Source organism: Rattus norvegicus, chromosome X (genome assembly GCF_036323735.1).
Source record: "Rattus norvegicus strain BN/NHsdMcwi chromosome X, GRCr8, whole genome shotgun sequence".
Classification (NCBI taxonomy): Eukaryota; Metazoa; Chordata; class Mammalia; order Rodentia; family Muridae; genus Rattus; species Rattus norvegicus.
This window is the reverse complement of record NC_086039.1, coordinates 1,424,178-1,439,964: the sequence shown is the minus strand read 5'-3', so window position 1 is coordinate 1,439,964 and position 15,787 is coordinate 1,424,178. Positions and strand designations below refer to the sequence as shown.

At 36.9% G+C, this 15,787-nt stretch overlaps 1 long non-coding RNA gene across 1 annotated transcript in view; it reads right to left on the bottom strand.

Annotated features, from left to right (window-relative positions):
* LOC134484006 (uncharacterized) overlaps positions 1 to 15,340 on the bottom strand; it is a 34,386-nt gene extending 19,046 nt beyond the window's left edge. Inside the window, exons 1-2 of the long non-coding RNA XR_010061293.1 lie at positions 15,099 to 15,340; positions 14,093 to 14,147 (exon numbers count right to left, since the gene is read on the bottom strand). This is a non-coding gene — a long non-coding RNA (uncharacterized LOC134484006). The remainder of the gene's footprint in view (positions 1 to 14,092; positions 14,148 to 15,098) is intronic.
* Between the last annotated feature and the right edge of the window lie 447 nt (positions 15,341 to 15,787).

Genomic DNA, 15,787 nt, shown 5'->3' with positions numbered 1-15,787 from the left:
TTTAAATAAATAATATATTGTATTGGTCTCAAAATAGGAAATTAAACACATTTTCTTAGTACATTAACTATTCAAAGGAAAACTAACTGGCTTTTACTTCATTCTATATGAAAGCAAAAACACATGAGATCGATTGTGCAGAGGACAGAAACAGACACTTATCCAAGGTTCTATAAGAAAAATTGGAAAGATCTACTGTATAATATTAACATATTTAATCAAACACATCTTACAATGATAAAGGAAAGAAAACTGGAAAAAATAATGGCTGAGTGTAGTCTCAGCACCTAGAATGTGCCAAGATGTCTCAAATACAAAGACACCAGAAATACATGAGAAAATGATAAATAGGTTGATTTTATTATGGAATAAGTATTGTAATATTAGCTTAGTGGTTAAGAGCACTTATACTTTTAAGAGCAAACACATTCAGTTTCCAACATCCACGAAGCCACTTGCAACCAGCTGTAAAAGCAGCTCCAGGGGATCTGACATCTCCTGGTCTCCCCAGGTGCCTGTGTCCATGTGCACAAATCTATTCATACGCATTCACACATAACAGATCATTCAAATAAAAAAGATTCATGAATGTATTTTCTGCACATATTATGAATAGTAAGCATTCTACATATGCAAACACAATTGCTACAATATAATAAGAAAGAAGACAATTCGCAAATAGTATGAAGAGTAAATAAAGGATTAAAGCTTACACAGTTCAGTAAGGATAAAATGTTAAACTTCACTATTGAATTGCAATATGGATGTTAAAAAAATCTAGCATTTGAATTTATGAGTAAAACTATTTTATAAATTATTTTATTTAAATACATTCCTTCCATTGTACAATCTCCTTGTCCCCTCACACAGTTACTCATCCCATTCCACCTCTTCCTTCCCTGACTCCAAGACGATGTTCCCCAGATTCTGCCAGGCCCCATAATCCCTGGGGCCTCAAAACTCTCAAGGATTAGGCCAGAACAGGCAGTGCTCAGCTATACATGTGTCAGGGCATCAGAACAGATAGTGTATGCTGCCTGGTTGGTGGCTCAGTGTCTGGGAGATATCAACGATCCAGAATAGTTGAGACTGCTGGTCTTCCTATAGAGGTTGCCCCCCACTTCAACTTCGTCAATCCTTCCCCTAATCCAACAACAGACAGAAATCAGAGACTGATACCGTTTTAAAATATATGTATCATTTAATTTTGAATGGTATACTATGGGTTCTTTCACAAAAAATTGATAGCATTATGTATTTATTATAGTCTTCAGAGATGGAAATTTGGCAGTATTTATACAAGTATTTCATTACTTTATAGCATTGAGATCATTCCAACAATGTGTTTTGTAATTTAAACAAAATATATTGTAAATAATCACCATTGAGTACAGTGCCAGAGTAGTGTCCATGCTGATTTTCTGTAGCGAACTTTACTTAATGAAAATGAAAATAATCTGAATACCACAATTAGGTTATTATTTAAACAAATGAGTAATCTACCATTTATTAAATGCATGATATTCCATGAAGAAATTCCTCATGCACATGTATTCAAGATATATTGTTAAATGAAATACAAATGACAGAATATTGCATTATGTAATTAAACTTTATAAACAGAAGATTTACATATATTCTATAATTTTGTCAATATAGAGTAAACCTGATACAAGAGCATGGGAGGCAGTAGAAAGAACACTGGGAGTTCTAGGTCATTTTGAGCTACACAATGAGATCCAATTTTAAAGACAAATAGATCTGATTTGAAAGAATATCTGCCCAACCGATCTTAGTGGTTACATTTGGAAGTTTTAAGAAAGCAAGTTATTCTTTGACAATTCCATACATGCACAACACATGTATGGAAGCCCACTACACTCCCAATCCCTTATCTTCCCCAACCAACATATCCTCTTTAGACCAAATCCCCTCAGCACATGCATGTCTTTTATTTTTCCTTCATGACCCCCTGGATTTACCCTGAGTCACTTCTGTGAAAAAGACCATGAAGCTATACACTTAACAACTGGTAAGACACCAGTGGCTACATCATTTTCTATTCTCCAACACTTCGCTTAGTTCCTTTGAAAAGGCAGGGACAATATTATATAGGGTCTGTTCAGATAGATGTAAATATTCTGAGTTCCTGAGTGCCACAACTGTATCAATCTCAGAAGACAGCACCTCACAGATCTCCTTACCTATTAATTAGCCCTTGAAAGAGGCCAAGCCATGCATATCACCTTATCTCTACACTGGAAGTTATCTCCGGTGGGTAATCATTTGAAAGTGAAAACTTAGTTTTCTCCAAGGGAATCTCACTGGGTAACCAAACTAATTTTAAGGGTAGAATTCGTATAAAGAAATAAGGGAACTGAACAACATCTTTGGGGGATCCTTGTCTCATAATATGACAGAAGTTTTATTCGGAATGTCTTTTTCCTTTTGTTATTTATTTATTTATTTATTTATTTATCTATTAATTTTTACTCTGTATGTTTTGTGTATATATTTTTTCCTGGTTTTCTGTTTCCATGAAATACCTGATTGTGTGAATGGAAGTCTGTGTCTCTGTGTCTGTATCAGATTTTTGTAGCCTGCATTGGCTCTTTTCTATCTGTTGTTTTGTTCTATTCAAATTCATTAACTTTCATTTTATTTTTATCCCTTAGATGACTGTTTGTTTTCTAGTGAGAGTCAGAAGAATGTAGATACAGATGACTGTAGAGGAATAGAAGAAGGAGGGAATAGATGAAAGGGAAATCATAATTCAAATATATTGCATGAAAAAGTCAAATTTTAAGAAAAGAATTTTAAAAACATACTTTCTAGTGCCTGTCTGCCCACTTTTCTCAAAGTCTTAACAAATTTCATATTAAAAGTTAATGAAAATATTTTAAACCCTTTCCAAGGCAAGGAAAATTATTTGTTTACAGCCAATCTGGAACTGCCACTATGGGAGTGAAGCTTCTGTAGAGTTGCAATATTGCAGTAGGAAATTCTTTAAATGCTTTCAGAGATATTAATCCACTGAAGTCCAGTGGGAGTTTCACATGATGGATGTTAGAAATTTTCAATGGGAAGATATACATTTTCGATACTTCAGTTTTCATGCAACTCTTCAAGATCAAATTAAATGTATGGGATACAATAATGGAAGAGGTATGATCCTTTGAAATTTTCACAATTAACCCAAATAATACTAAAATACCATTAATAATTCAGAATATATTGTATCCTAAGCCCACATCAGCATGACAATTAAGAAATAGAAGTAGATGTGTATCAGTGGATAAAAGCTGTTTCTGGAGAGGCACTATTTTATTTCTGGGACAATTTCACTTCGTTGGTAGATGGGTTAAATTAAGGTCTGATAATGAAGGTCTTGCTGTAAAAGATCATTCTCTCTCAACAGGAATTTCAAACCCTGATGTACAGCGCGCTAGCATTTAAATCAATCATCTGAAGAAACCTTGATAATGTCTTTATAACTTTAAAATGGCTGTACAGGAGTTAGTGTTAATCAACATCTCTTCTTCAAGCAATATACTTCTCATTTCATCCTTCGGTGTAACACGATTCCAAATTCAATTTCATGTAAATTAGATGAAGATGATGATGGTGATGTTGATGATGGTGGTGGAGGGGGTGGTGGTGTTGGTGGTAGTGTTGGTTGTGGTGGTGAATATGATGAAGAAGTCAAAAACGATCTTTTGGGACAGAGAACAAAGCCCATACTATATTCAGTGTTTTTCCTATCTTTATTGTGTCTAGGATCGAGAGTGAAAAATAATCTATTGTAAGTGCTATGTTGGGAAGGAAGAAGTTTAAGCTCATCAATAGCCCACTATCCATTACAAGAGAAAGCAAATTTGTCATGAGAAATTTATATATATATATATATATATATATATATATATATATATATATATATATATTCTCACATGAAACCCTTACCATAACCATAGCAATGAATCAATTTAATTTTGTGAGGAAGCAAATTGCCTTTCAGAGTTTAGCTAATTAATATAAAGTGATCATGTACAGAGTGCACTCCCTGGCTGTCAGGAACAAAGCCCGTGAATTTTAGATCTTGTTGTCCTAGGATTTTAAAAGTGAATGACATAATTGATAGCAATGTGCAACTCTAAAAGTCTTACCATATAAGTCACAGAGACACCATAATATATGCTGAGTATCAGGTTAGAACTTTTATATTCATAAGTATTTGGAGTTTCAAAGAGTAAAATTGTTGAGGTTAAGAACAGGGCATTTTTAGGTTTGCATTTCAATCTCTAGTGTGCAGTTTGGTTTTGGTGGATCATTAGACAGTGTTTTATTTTATTTTATTTGAACAGGTGATATAAGTTAACTGTACAGATTAATGAGCCTAAGTTTGATATTTCCATAATGCAGACAGCATGCACTGAACTAATGTAACTACATTTTTTCACTGAATTTTCTGCAACTTACAAAAAGGATTCTCCATTTTGGGAAAAAATGATTTCCATAGGATATAAAAATCCTTAATATATTTTCAGAACTTTTTCTTATTTTAGAATTTTATTTATTCTTCACACACGTATACAATGTACCTTGATCACACCGATCCTTAACTTGGTTCTACTCTCTCTGGATACATTCCATTTCCAGCTTCATGTTCTTTATATTTTCCTGTTTTATTTTCTTTATAATCTATTGGTTCACTGATTACTGCCTGTTGGGATCTTCCCTAATTCATTGTCTTAACTGTGTATAGGACTTGTGCATACGACTGTAGATGCAGTGAGTCCATTGGTCCAACAACTGTTTCATCTCTAGATGTCACGGTTGGATCCTCTCACTCCCCAAGTTTGGCCTTCTCCTTTTCTGCTGTTTCCCCATCCTTATGCTCAGCTTTCTTTTTCTCACGGTCTTAGCACTTATATAACTTACATAGATCAACAGTAATTACGGCACAGTACACCTATACATTTCTCTGACCACAGATCATAAAAGTAGTAATGTATGGATAAAAACAGTAAGTATTGGAAGTCAGTTTAACAACATGGCCATTTAGCAAAACAGGAATAGTAGGATCCTCTCTATGGCCATGTGAGCCATGGGGAAAATGTGACCGTGTTTACAACATGACATCTGACTTTCCTTCTATAGTAGAGGCTTCAAAGTCAAACAAACAGCAGTTGGCCATTTTCATAAAATTTATATAATTGTCTTCATATTTCTGGATTTTCAACTGGCACAATGTTATCTAGTTTCATCTATATCCATGCCAATGATATAATTTTGCTCTTTTGATGGTTGAAAAAACGTCTGGTGCCTATATAAATTATTTTTCCAATTTTGTAACATGGATATTTTGAACAGTGAGAAGGTAAATACAGTCATGGAGTTATACCTGGAATAGACATATTCCTCAAGGTACATATTCCTTCAGTGTTACTATTGAATCACAAATAATTTCAGTTTTCAGTTTTATATTAATTTCTTTAGTAGCTATATTAAATTTTAGATCCAACAAACATATACCAGGGTTCTTTGTTCCAGCAACACTATACAAACACTGTCATTTGTATTTGTACTTCATCAACAATTTGTGGGTTTAGTAATTTTCATATAATTTTTGATAATTACTGTGCCATTATTTTAAGCATTTAATCAACCATATTGCATATTTAATTGCATTACTTTATTTCTGATGAATAAGGTATTTTGTGTCTTATAGATATGATCCATACATCAGATAAAGAGCCAGTAAAGTTTCTCCATCGTTATTTAGTTGGTATCTCTTAATGACACTCCATTGTGAACATGTGCCATATTTCCTGTATCCATTCTTCTGTTGATAAGCATCTAGGTTCTTTCCAGCTTCTCCTATTATAAATAAGGCTGCTATGAACATAGTGGAGCACGTGTCTTTGATACATGTTGGGGCATCTTTGGATATATGCCAAAGAGAGGTGTAGTTGGGTCTTCAGATAAATCAATGTCCAATTTTCTGAGGAACCTCCAGACAGATTTCCAGAATTGTTGTTCCAGTCTCCAATCCCACCAAAAATGGGGGGTGTTCCTCTTTTTCCACATCCTCGCCAGGATTTGCTATCAGCTGAGTTTTTGATCTAAGCCATTCTGACTGGTGCGAGGTGAAATATCAGGGTTGTTTTGATTTGCATTTACCTTATGACTAAAGATGTTGAACATTTCTTTAGGTATTTCCCTGCCAATCGATATTCTTCAGATGTGAATTCTTTGTTTTGCTCTGAACCCCATTTTTCAATAGGGTTCTTTGTCTCCCTGCCGGCTAACTTCATGTGTTCTTTGAATATTTTGGATATACACTCTCTATCTGTTATAGGATTGGTAAAGATCTTTTTCCAATCTGTTGGTTGCCATTTTGTCCTAACAACAATGTCCTATGCCATACAGAAGCTTTGCAATTTTATGTGATCACATTTGTCAATTCTTGATCTTAGAGCATGAGCCATTTTTGTTTTATTCAGGAAATTTTCTCCAGTGCCCATGTGTTTGAGATACTTACCCAATTTTCTTCCCTTAGTTTGAGTGTATCTGGTTTGATGTGGAGGTCCTTGATCTAGTTGGACTAAAGGTTTCTACAGGGCAGTAAGTATGGATCAATTTGCCTTCTTCTACATGCTGACCTCCAGTTGAACCAACACCATTTGCAGAAAATGCTATCTTTTTTTCCATTGGATGGATTTGGCTCCATTCTCAAAAGTTAAGTGACCATGGGTTCATTTCTGGGTCTTCAATTCTATTCCACTGGTTTATATGCCTGATTCTGTCTTAAAGCCATATTGTTTTTATCACTATTGCTCTGTAATACTCCTTGAGTTCAGGGATAGTGATTCCCAGGGAAGTCCTTTTATTGTTGAGGACAGTTTTAGCTATCCTGTTTTTTTTTTTCCAGAAGAATTTATGAATTGTTCTGTCTAACTCCATGAAGAATTAGACTGAAATTTTGATGGGGATTGGAATGAATCTGTAGGTTGCTTTTGGTATAATTGCCATTTTTACTATATTAATCCTGCCAGTCCATGAGCATTGGAGATCTTTCCATTTTCTGAAATCTTTTTCACTTTCTTCGGAGACATGATGTTCTGCTCATATGCTTATATCTTTTACTTGCTTGGATAAAGTCACCCTGAGATATTTTATATTATTTGAGGCTATTTTGAAGGGTGTCATATCCCTAGTTTCTTTCTCCGCTTGTTTAGCTTTTGTGCAGAGTTATTTTTATCCCCAGTCCCTTTGCTGAAATTGTATATCAGGCTTAGTAATTCTCTTGTGGAACTTTTGAGGTCACTAAGTATACTATCATATCATCTACAAAGAGTGCTATTTTGACTTCTTCCTTTCCAAACTTTATCCCTTTGACCTACTTTAGTGTCTGCTTGCTCTGACTAAGACGTCTAGAACTGTATTGAATAAGTTGTGAGAGAGTGGGCAGCCTTGTCTAGTCCCTGATTTCAGTGTGATTGCTTTAAATTTCTCTCCACTTAGTTTAATGTTAGCTATGTATTTGCTGTATATATTTAGGTATGGGCCTTAAATATCTGTCCTTTCCAGGACTTTTATCATCAAGGGATGTTGAATTTTGTCAAAATCTTTCTCAGCATCTAATGAAAGGTTTTCATCTTTGAGTTTCTTTATGCAATGGATTAGATTGTTGGTTTTCTGTATTAAAACATCCCTGCAAGTCTAGAATGAATCCTACTTATTCATAGTGTATTATTGTTTAATGTGATGTAGGATTAGGTTTGCAAGAATTTCTTTGAGTATTTTTGTGTCGATATTGGTAAGAGAAATTAGTCTGAAGTTCTCTTTCTTTGTTGGGTCTTTCTGTGTTTTAATTATTACAGCAATTGTGGCTTCATGAAAGCAATTCGGTAGTACTACATCTTTTCAATTTTATGGAATAGTTTGGACAGTATTGTTATGAAAATTTCAGTGAATTTTGGATGGATTTCTGCATTAAACGTATCTGATCCTGGACTCTTTGGTTGGGAGAGTTTTGATGATTGCTTGTATTCCTTTGGGAGTTATGAGTTGTTCAAATGGTTTATCTTTTCCTGATTTAGCTTTGGTACCTAGTATTTGTCTAGGAAATTGTTCTTTTTTCTCCAGATTTTCAAGTTTTGTTGAACATAGGCTTTTGTAGTAGATTGATTTTTTTTTAAATTTCCTCTGATACTGCTGTTAAGTCTCCCTTTTTAATATTTGATTTTGTTAATTTGGACACTCTCTGTATCCTCTGTTTAGTCTGGCTGTGGGTTAATATATACTGTTGATTTTCTCAGAGAGCCAGGTATTGGTTCTGTTGATTCTTTGTATAGTCCCTTTTTTTCTACTTGGCTGATATCAGCTCTGTGTTTGATTATTTCCTGACTTCTACTCATCCTGTGTGTATTTGCTTCTTTTTAATCTAGAGGTTTTAGGTGTGCTGTCAAGCTGCTGATGTATCCTCTCTCCTGTTTCTTTCTGCAGGCACTCAGAGCTATGGGTTTTCCTCTTAGAACAGCTTTCATTGTGTCCCAAGAGTTTGGGTGTATTGTACCTTCATTTTCATTGAATTATAAGAAGTCTTTAATTTCTTCCTTTAATTTTTCCTTGACCACGTTATCATTGAGTAGTGCATTATTCAACTTCCATGTATATGTTGGTGTTCTTTCCCGATTGTTTTTGAAGAACAGCCTTAGCCCATGGAAGTCTGGTAGAGTGCATGGAATTATTGCTATATTTCTGTATCCTTTGAGGCCTGCTTTTTGACTGATTATATGATCAGTGTTGGAGAAAGTGCCATGAGGTGGTGAGAATAATGTATTTCCTTTTGTTTTGGATAGAATGTTCTCTAAATATCTGTTAGTCCATTTGGTTTATACCTTCTGTTAGTCTCTCTATGTATCTGTTTAATTTCTCTTTCTGTGATCTGTCCAGTGGTGAGAATGGGGTGTTGAAATCTCATACTCTTATTATTTGCGGTGCCATATGTTCTTTGACTTTAGTAAGGTTTCTTCTTTGTATATAGGTGCCCTTGTATTTGGAGCATAGATATTTATGATTTCGAGTACATCTCTGTGGATTTTTCCTTTGATAAATATGAAGTGTCCTTCCTTATGCTTTTGGAGGACTTTCGGTTGAAAGTTGATTTTATATGATATTAGAATGGATACTCCAGCTTGCATCTTCAGACCATTTCTTTGGAAAGTTTTTTCCAGTCTTTTCCTCTGATGTAGTGTCTGTCTTTGTCTCTGAAGTGTGTTTCCTGTAGTGCAACACGCTGTGTCCTCAATACATATCCAGTGTGTCAATCTGTGTATTTTTAGTGGGTAATTGAGTCCATTAATGATGAGAGATATTAAAGAATAGTGATGGTCGCTTTCTGTTATTTTCATAATTGGAGATTAGAAAATGATTGTGTGCTGCTCTTCGATTTGTTGTGAAAAGATTAATTTCTTGCTTTATCTATGATGTTACTTGCCTCCTTGTTTTGGGGTTTGCCAGTCAGGGTCCTTTGTAGGACTGGATATGTAGAAAGATATTCTGTAATTTGGTTTTGTCATGGAATATTGTGGTTTCTCCATCTATGTTAATTAGGAGTTTTGCTGGATACAGTATCCTGGGATGGTGTTTTTGTTCTCTTAGTGTCTGTATGACATCTGTCCAGGATCTTCTGGCTTTCGTAGTATCTGCTGAGAATTCTGTTTTAATTCTGATAGGTCTGTCTTTATATGTTACTTGACCTCTTCCGTTACTGCTCTTAATATTTTTTTTTGTTTTTCGATTTTGGTGTTTTGAGTATTATGTGATGGGACGATTTCCTTTCTGGTCCAATCTATTTGGAGTTCTGTCGGCTTTGTGTATGTTTATGGGCATCTCTTTCTTTAGCTTAGGAAAGTTTCTTTCTATAATTTTGTTGAACATATTACTGTCCCTTGATGTTGACAATCTTCACTCTCTTCCATACCTGTTAAGCTTAGGTTTGATCTACACATTGTGCCCCGTATATCCTTTATGTTTTGGGCTAGCTACTTTTCCATTTAAATTATCTTTGACAGTTGTGTCAATGATTTCTATGGAATCTTGTGCTCCTTAGATTATGTCTTCAATCTCTTTTATCCTGTTGGTGATTCTCGCATCTGTGACTCCTGGTCTCTTTCCTAGGTTTTCCATTTTCAGGGTTGTCTTCCTTGTGCTTTCTTTATTGTGTCTATTTCTATTTTTAACTCCAGGGTGGTTTTGTATATTTCCTTCTCCTGTTTTGCAGTTTTTCCAGTAGTTCTTTAAGGTACTTTTGAGTTCACTCTTTCAGGGATTCTACTTGTTTACTTCTGTATTTTCTATTGTCCTTTGTATTCTTAAAGGAGATATTTATGACCTTCTTAACACACTCCCCCGTCATGATAAAATGTGAATTTAAATCTAGATCTTGCTTTTTTTTAGATATACACTGTTTGTTTTGATGGGAGAATTGGGTTCTGTTGTGCCTAAGTAGTCTTGATTTCTGTTGCTTGTGTTCCTGACTAGCCATCAGGTTGTCTCTGTAGCTAGCTTCTCTTGGTCTTTCTGTCGGTGGTTGACCGCCCAGTAGGCTTGATTGTCAGGATTGCTGTAGACCTGTTTTCCTGTTTTGTTTTACCCAGTTATGGGAACAAAGTATTCTGTTCTCAGGCATGTAGTTGCTCCTGTCCACTCCCTTTCATCTTTCCCTGTGGGCGGGAATGAGAAGGAAATTCCCATACTTCTCCTAGGTCCCACTGTAGGGTGGGGACACTGATGGCACAAAATGTTTTCCTCTTGAGTCAGGAATCTTGGCAGAGTGTAGTCCTCTCTGGTTTCCCAGGAGTGTCTGCTTCTCTGAAGGTCTAGTTCCCCCACACTCAGGATTTTGGTACAAGGAGCTGTTTGACCAGTTCAGTTCAGATCCGGGCACAGTCTGGAACATGGTGCTCCTTTAGATTTACTTCTCCTATATTCCTGTGTCCAGAAGCACTAGGCAGTTTTGTCTTGGGCTAGAGGTGTGGGCAATGGTGGGCAGAAGTGGCAGTCTCTGTTCCTTGTACGCTTGGTATTGCCCACACTCCTGGGTGATCAGCTTTCTCTCCCACAGCATCTAGAATCAGGGAGCTCTGGGCCAGGACCACAGAAGTTCAGGATCCTGCAAGAAACTGGAACTGCCTGGTCCCAGGGCAGTTCTGCCTTTGTGTGTCCTGAGACCACCACTCAGCTCACTTCAAGCAGAAAAGTTTGATTCACCTCTTGTCTCAGGCCTGAAGTCACTCATTGGGCTGACTTGCAGATTTCCATGAAGGCTGCAACCAAAAATGTTCTGCCCCTACTGCCCCTAGGTCCCTATTAAAAGGAGGCCCAGATGGAGCTAGGTGTTTTTTTCTTGAGTCAGGACTGTGAGCAGAGTTCTCAGGGGTTTCTGCCCCTCTGACAATCTAAGACTTCCTCAACCCACATGAGATTAGGGTGTAGAATAATGTTAGGACCAGTTCAGATCCAGGAGCAGTTTGTACTGCAGGGCTCCTGAAGCTTGACTACTCCTATATTCATGTGTCCAGAGGCACTCTGCAGTTTCCTCTTGGGCTAGGAATGTGTGCACCGGTGATCAGAAGTGGCAATCTCTCCTTCCCTGTGGTCTCAGTATTGCCCACTCTTCTGGGTGATCAGCTCTCTGTCCCACAGAGTTTCCAAAGGAGTTTCAAATGTTCATTCCCTATCCTACAGGTCTCCAGTCTTTCCAACTCTCCTCCAAAGTGTATTGGAAAAGACCCTTCTGTTCAAGGGGAGTACAACAGGTCCCATCAGACAAAGAGGGCTGCAAAAGTTCTTCTCTTAAAGGTTATCTCTGTGATTTCTCATATTCCACAAATGGATTAAATCCTGCCCTGTCTCCACATGAGACTTTACTACCTTGGCCAGCTGCCAAAGCAGAGATCAGAGCCATGTCCACTCACAAAGACAGACAAAGATGCCTCCCATTTCCACCAAAGTGCCTTATGCAATCTGCTTTGGGTAAAATGAGTTTGAAACCTGACTCTGCTGACAAAGGGAATTTCAGAAGTTCCCTATTAAACCAAGAGGACCTTCAATGTCCTATACTATTAAAAATGGGCTTAAATAATCACTTATGGTCCAAGGGGGACAAAATCCCCAAGTGAACCTCATAACACACATACCAGCCCAAGCAGAGACAAAATTTTCTGCATTTACACCATTAGTTCAAGGACCACTGCCAATTTCAGAAGGGGCTCTTGAGAATTCCAAACCCATTTAAGATGTGTTAGAAAATTCTGAGTACACCCAAGTAACTCTTACGCCTTCCGAACATAAAAAATATGTTCTAGCACCCTCACCATTTCCCCTTGTACTGCAAATGTCCCTATACAACAGAGAATTATTCAAATATCTTCTACCACTGAAAAGGACCTACGTGACTTGTCATTAGGCTCAAAAGAGCCAGGTTTATCACAACACACAGTCAATGAGCCATGCAGGCTCCATATTTATACAATGTGCAGAGAAGATAAAACATCTCCTACATCCTCAGGGGACTCTAGGTCATTTTGTCCTGAAAGGAGAGGTTCCAAAATTTTCCACATATAAATCAGAGATGCTAGAATTTCCAAAACTGAGCAGTATTCTCTGAGTAGTACTCTATCTCATAAAGATTCTGTGAGACAAGAAACATCTACAAAAGAGTTCTACCCACAGCCACATCTTTAGGATTGGCTTGTGGATTGGACACATGTGCAAAAGATGTTCTAGGACATATTCCATCTGTAGAGAAGGTTATGGGTCGAATCATATGTGAAACAGGAGTAGGGGAACACGATATGCAAACACCAGTGTCTGTAGCATCCCCGAAATCTGAGGAAAGGGATTCCTTGGATTCCATTAGTGCAAAAGAATGCATATGACCTCCGCAAACTTCACAGGAGTCTATAGAACTTCCTTATCTCCTCAAGATTAGCCATCTTCCCCAACTACAGAAGATGCTACACACTCTTCCAAATATGCAGAAAGGGTTGCCTGTCCTTCTTTATACCCACAAGCGGATCCAGAACATTTGTAAAGTACTTCAATGGCTCTGCACTTTTCCTTACCTTCTGAAGGGGCCTTGGAACGTGTTTTGCCTGTCAAGCAGGCTAGGGAAACTGACTCTTCTATACGAAAGTCTGTTTCCTCTTCTCTAGCAAAAGAAATATTTCTTGGAACTTCCTCAATTAGTCAACAATATGTAGAAACATCCTTATCTGCTCACGAGGCTCTCAGCCCTCTCACATATACCCATGATGCTGCAGGAGAGGTCTCATCTTCAGAGGTAGCTCTAATACCTGCACCCCATTTTGATGTCAGTCAGGATTTCTAAACATGTACAAGGTACATTAAGACCTTCCTCATCTGAGAAGGATGTCTTAGGATCTACTGCATCTGAACAGCATGCTTTACCACTATCCCCATCTACCCAAATAGATTTCTTTCACATGTCCACTCTGGGCAGAAATACTCGATATTCTCCCTCTACCAAAATGGACCACAGGCATCCAGTTTCTAGAAACAGTGGTTTAAGGTTTGTTCCTTCTGATGGAGTCTTGAAAAATTTCTCCTCTAAGGAAGACAGTTTCAACCTTCCCCCTTCTGCCAAAAGAAATCTTGTGCTATCTTCTTCTGCAAAAGAGACACCAAAAGCTACAACTACTCCTCAGGTGAGTTCCACACATTCTCCATCTGTCCAAAGGGCCGTGGAATTTTCAAAAAATGACGAAGGAAATGTGGAAAGTTACCAATCCTTTCAAGGGAATGCTGGACATCTCATGTCCTTCAAAGATGCTCAAAGTGATTTGTTATTGTGCAAATTAGACTTCAAAAATACAAAACCCTTTTATATTTCCAAAGGTCTGACGGAATGTCCACATCAAAAAAAATCATTTGGACCTTATGCCATTAGCCCATGCATCTAAAAATCAATCTGGCTCTAGTACTCTTCCTGGAATACATTGACCACCAGCCATAAAATCCCCAGGACAATTGAAATCTAAAAAGGGGTATCTAGAAACTTTACCATCTGCCCAAAAGTCTTTAGGATGTTCAGCAACTTCTCCAAGAGCTCGGCGCACCTAGAGAACAAAATAACTATAGTCATCTTCCCAGGGTATTTTCCCAAGAACCACATATTTCTTCTTTTATTTTATATCAAGACAGAAGGCCAGCTTCCTTCTCCCCATCTCTGATCTCTTCATCCTATCTGTTCTCCCTTCCAAATGGCTCTTTACTCCTAATTAGAGGCCAAATAGTAAACCATAGATATATAGAAGGAATATCTGAGAGGTAGTTGCTGTCAAGATAAACCTTGTGATGTCACAGAGGAAGCTAGTGTTCTCCAGGATGCAAGAGATTTTTCATGGAGGGCCTAATGATGATGTCACTGAGAAGTTCCATGGCCTACCTGCTGAACAGCTTTCCTTACATTGACCAGATTTGGAAGTGCCCTCTCCAGGAGTGTTTCCTGTGACACAGTACAAATCTTTACATGCTACATCTCTCTAAAGCTGGAGACTTCTCTCTTCTTCATTAGTGATCACATGCTCTGAATGAAGAAATTTATTCAGGGGTTTGTCATGGGTAGAAAAGTTCTAGGAACAAGGAAGGAAGGAGATTCTACTCGAGATTTAATTTACTCCAATTTCCAACCTTCTGACATAAATTTCAATTCCCTAGATTTAATCTGTTTCCTAGTTGCCAATATTTTCCCTACAGAATTAATTGAATGAATATTGTGCTACATTTTGTGACTGGAAATACATGGACCGTGGGCATCATTTATGTTCCTGCATGTGTATTCAAAAATTTCATTTTTCCAATTCCATTTTTGCAATGAATTTGTCAACAAATGGGGCCCACTTATAGAGTGAATATAAGAGTGGAAATATAGTGTACCTACTTCAAATGATCAACTCCCCAATCCTTATTTTATCTATAAATTACCAGACATCAGTTAAGCAAAGGACAGCATGGACTATAGAATTTGGTTCTGTAGTTCTATTATATATCTTTTCTCTAATACCAACCTTCCTGTTTGTCCAGGGAAAGACTTGATGATTTTGGATGTTTTACCATGATTCTTCCTTCAGGCCAAACATTAGTTTCTGGGTGATGGGCAGCAAGAGGAATGGCTTGAGGTCCAGTGAAACCTCAACTTCAGTATGTTATGAGAACAGGAGGGAGTCTATTTGGCATTGTCATTTGTGGATCATATATTCTTGACCTAGTTAGGCACAATCCATGTAAATATTCCATCAAAAATCGTAGTTGTAGGAGCCACCAAAAGTATATATAAGTTTAAAAGTATATATAAAGTATATATATGATAGATAGATAGATATAGATATAGGTATAGATAGATATAGAAATAGGTATAGATATAGTTATAGATATAGATGATATAGATATAGTTATAGATATAGATGATATAGATATATATTTTAGGTATAGATATAGATGATATAGATATAGATAAGGATATAGAGATAGAGATAGAGATAGAGATAGATAGATATAGATAGATATAGATATATAGATATACCAGGCACCAAAACTAGATAGGATGATTGAAGCTAAGAAGATCATACTGCCAGGAACTGGATATAGATCATTCATGAGAGAACCAGCTAGAGCATGTCAAATACAGAAGTGAATGTTAGTGACACACCAGAGAACTGAAAATGGACCTCTTGTTTTAAGATGATAAGAAAGGATT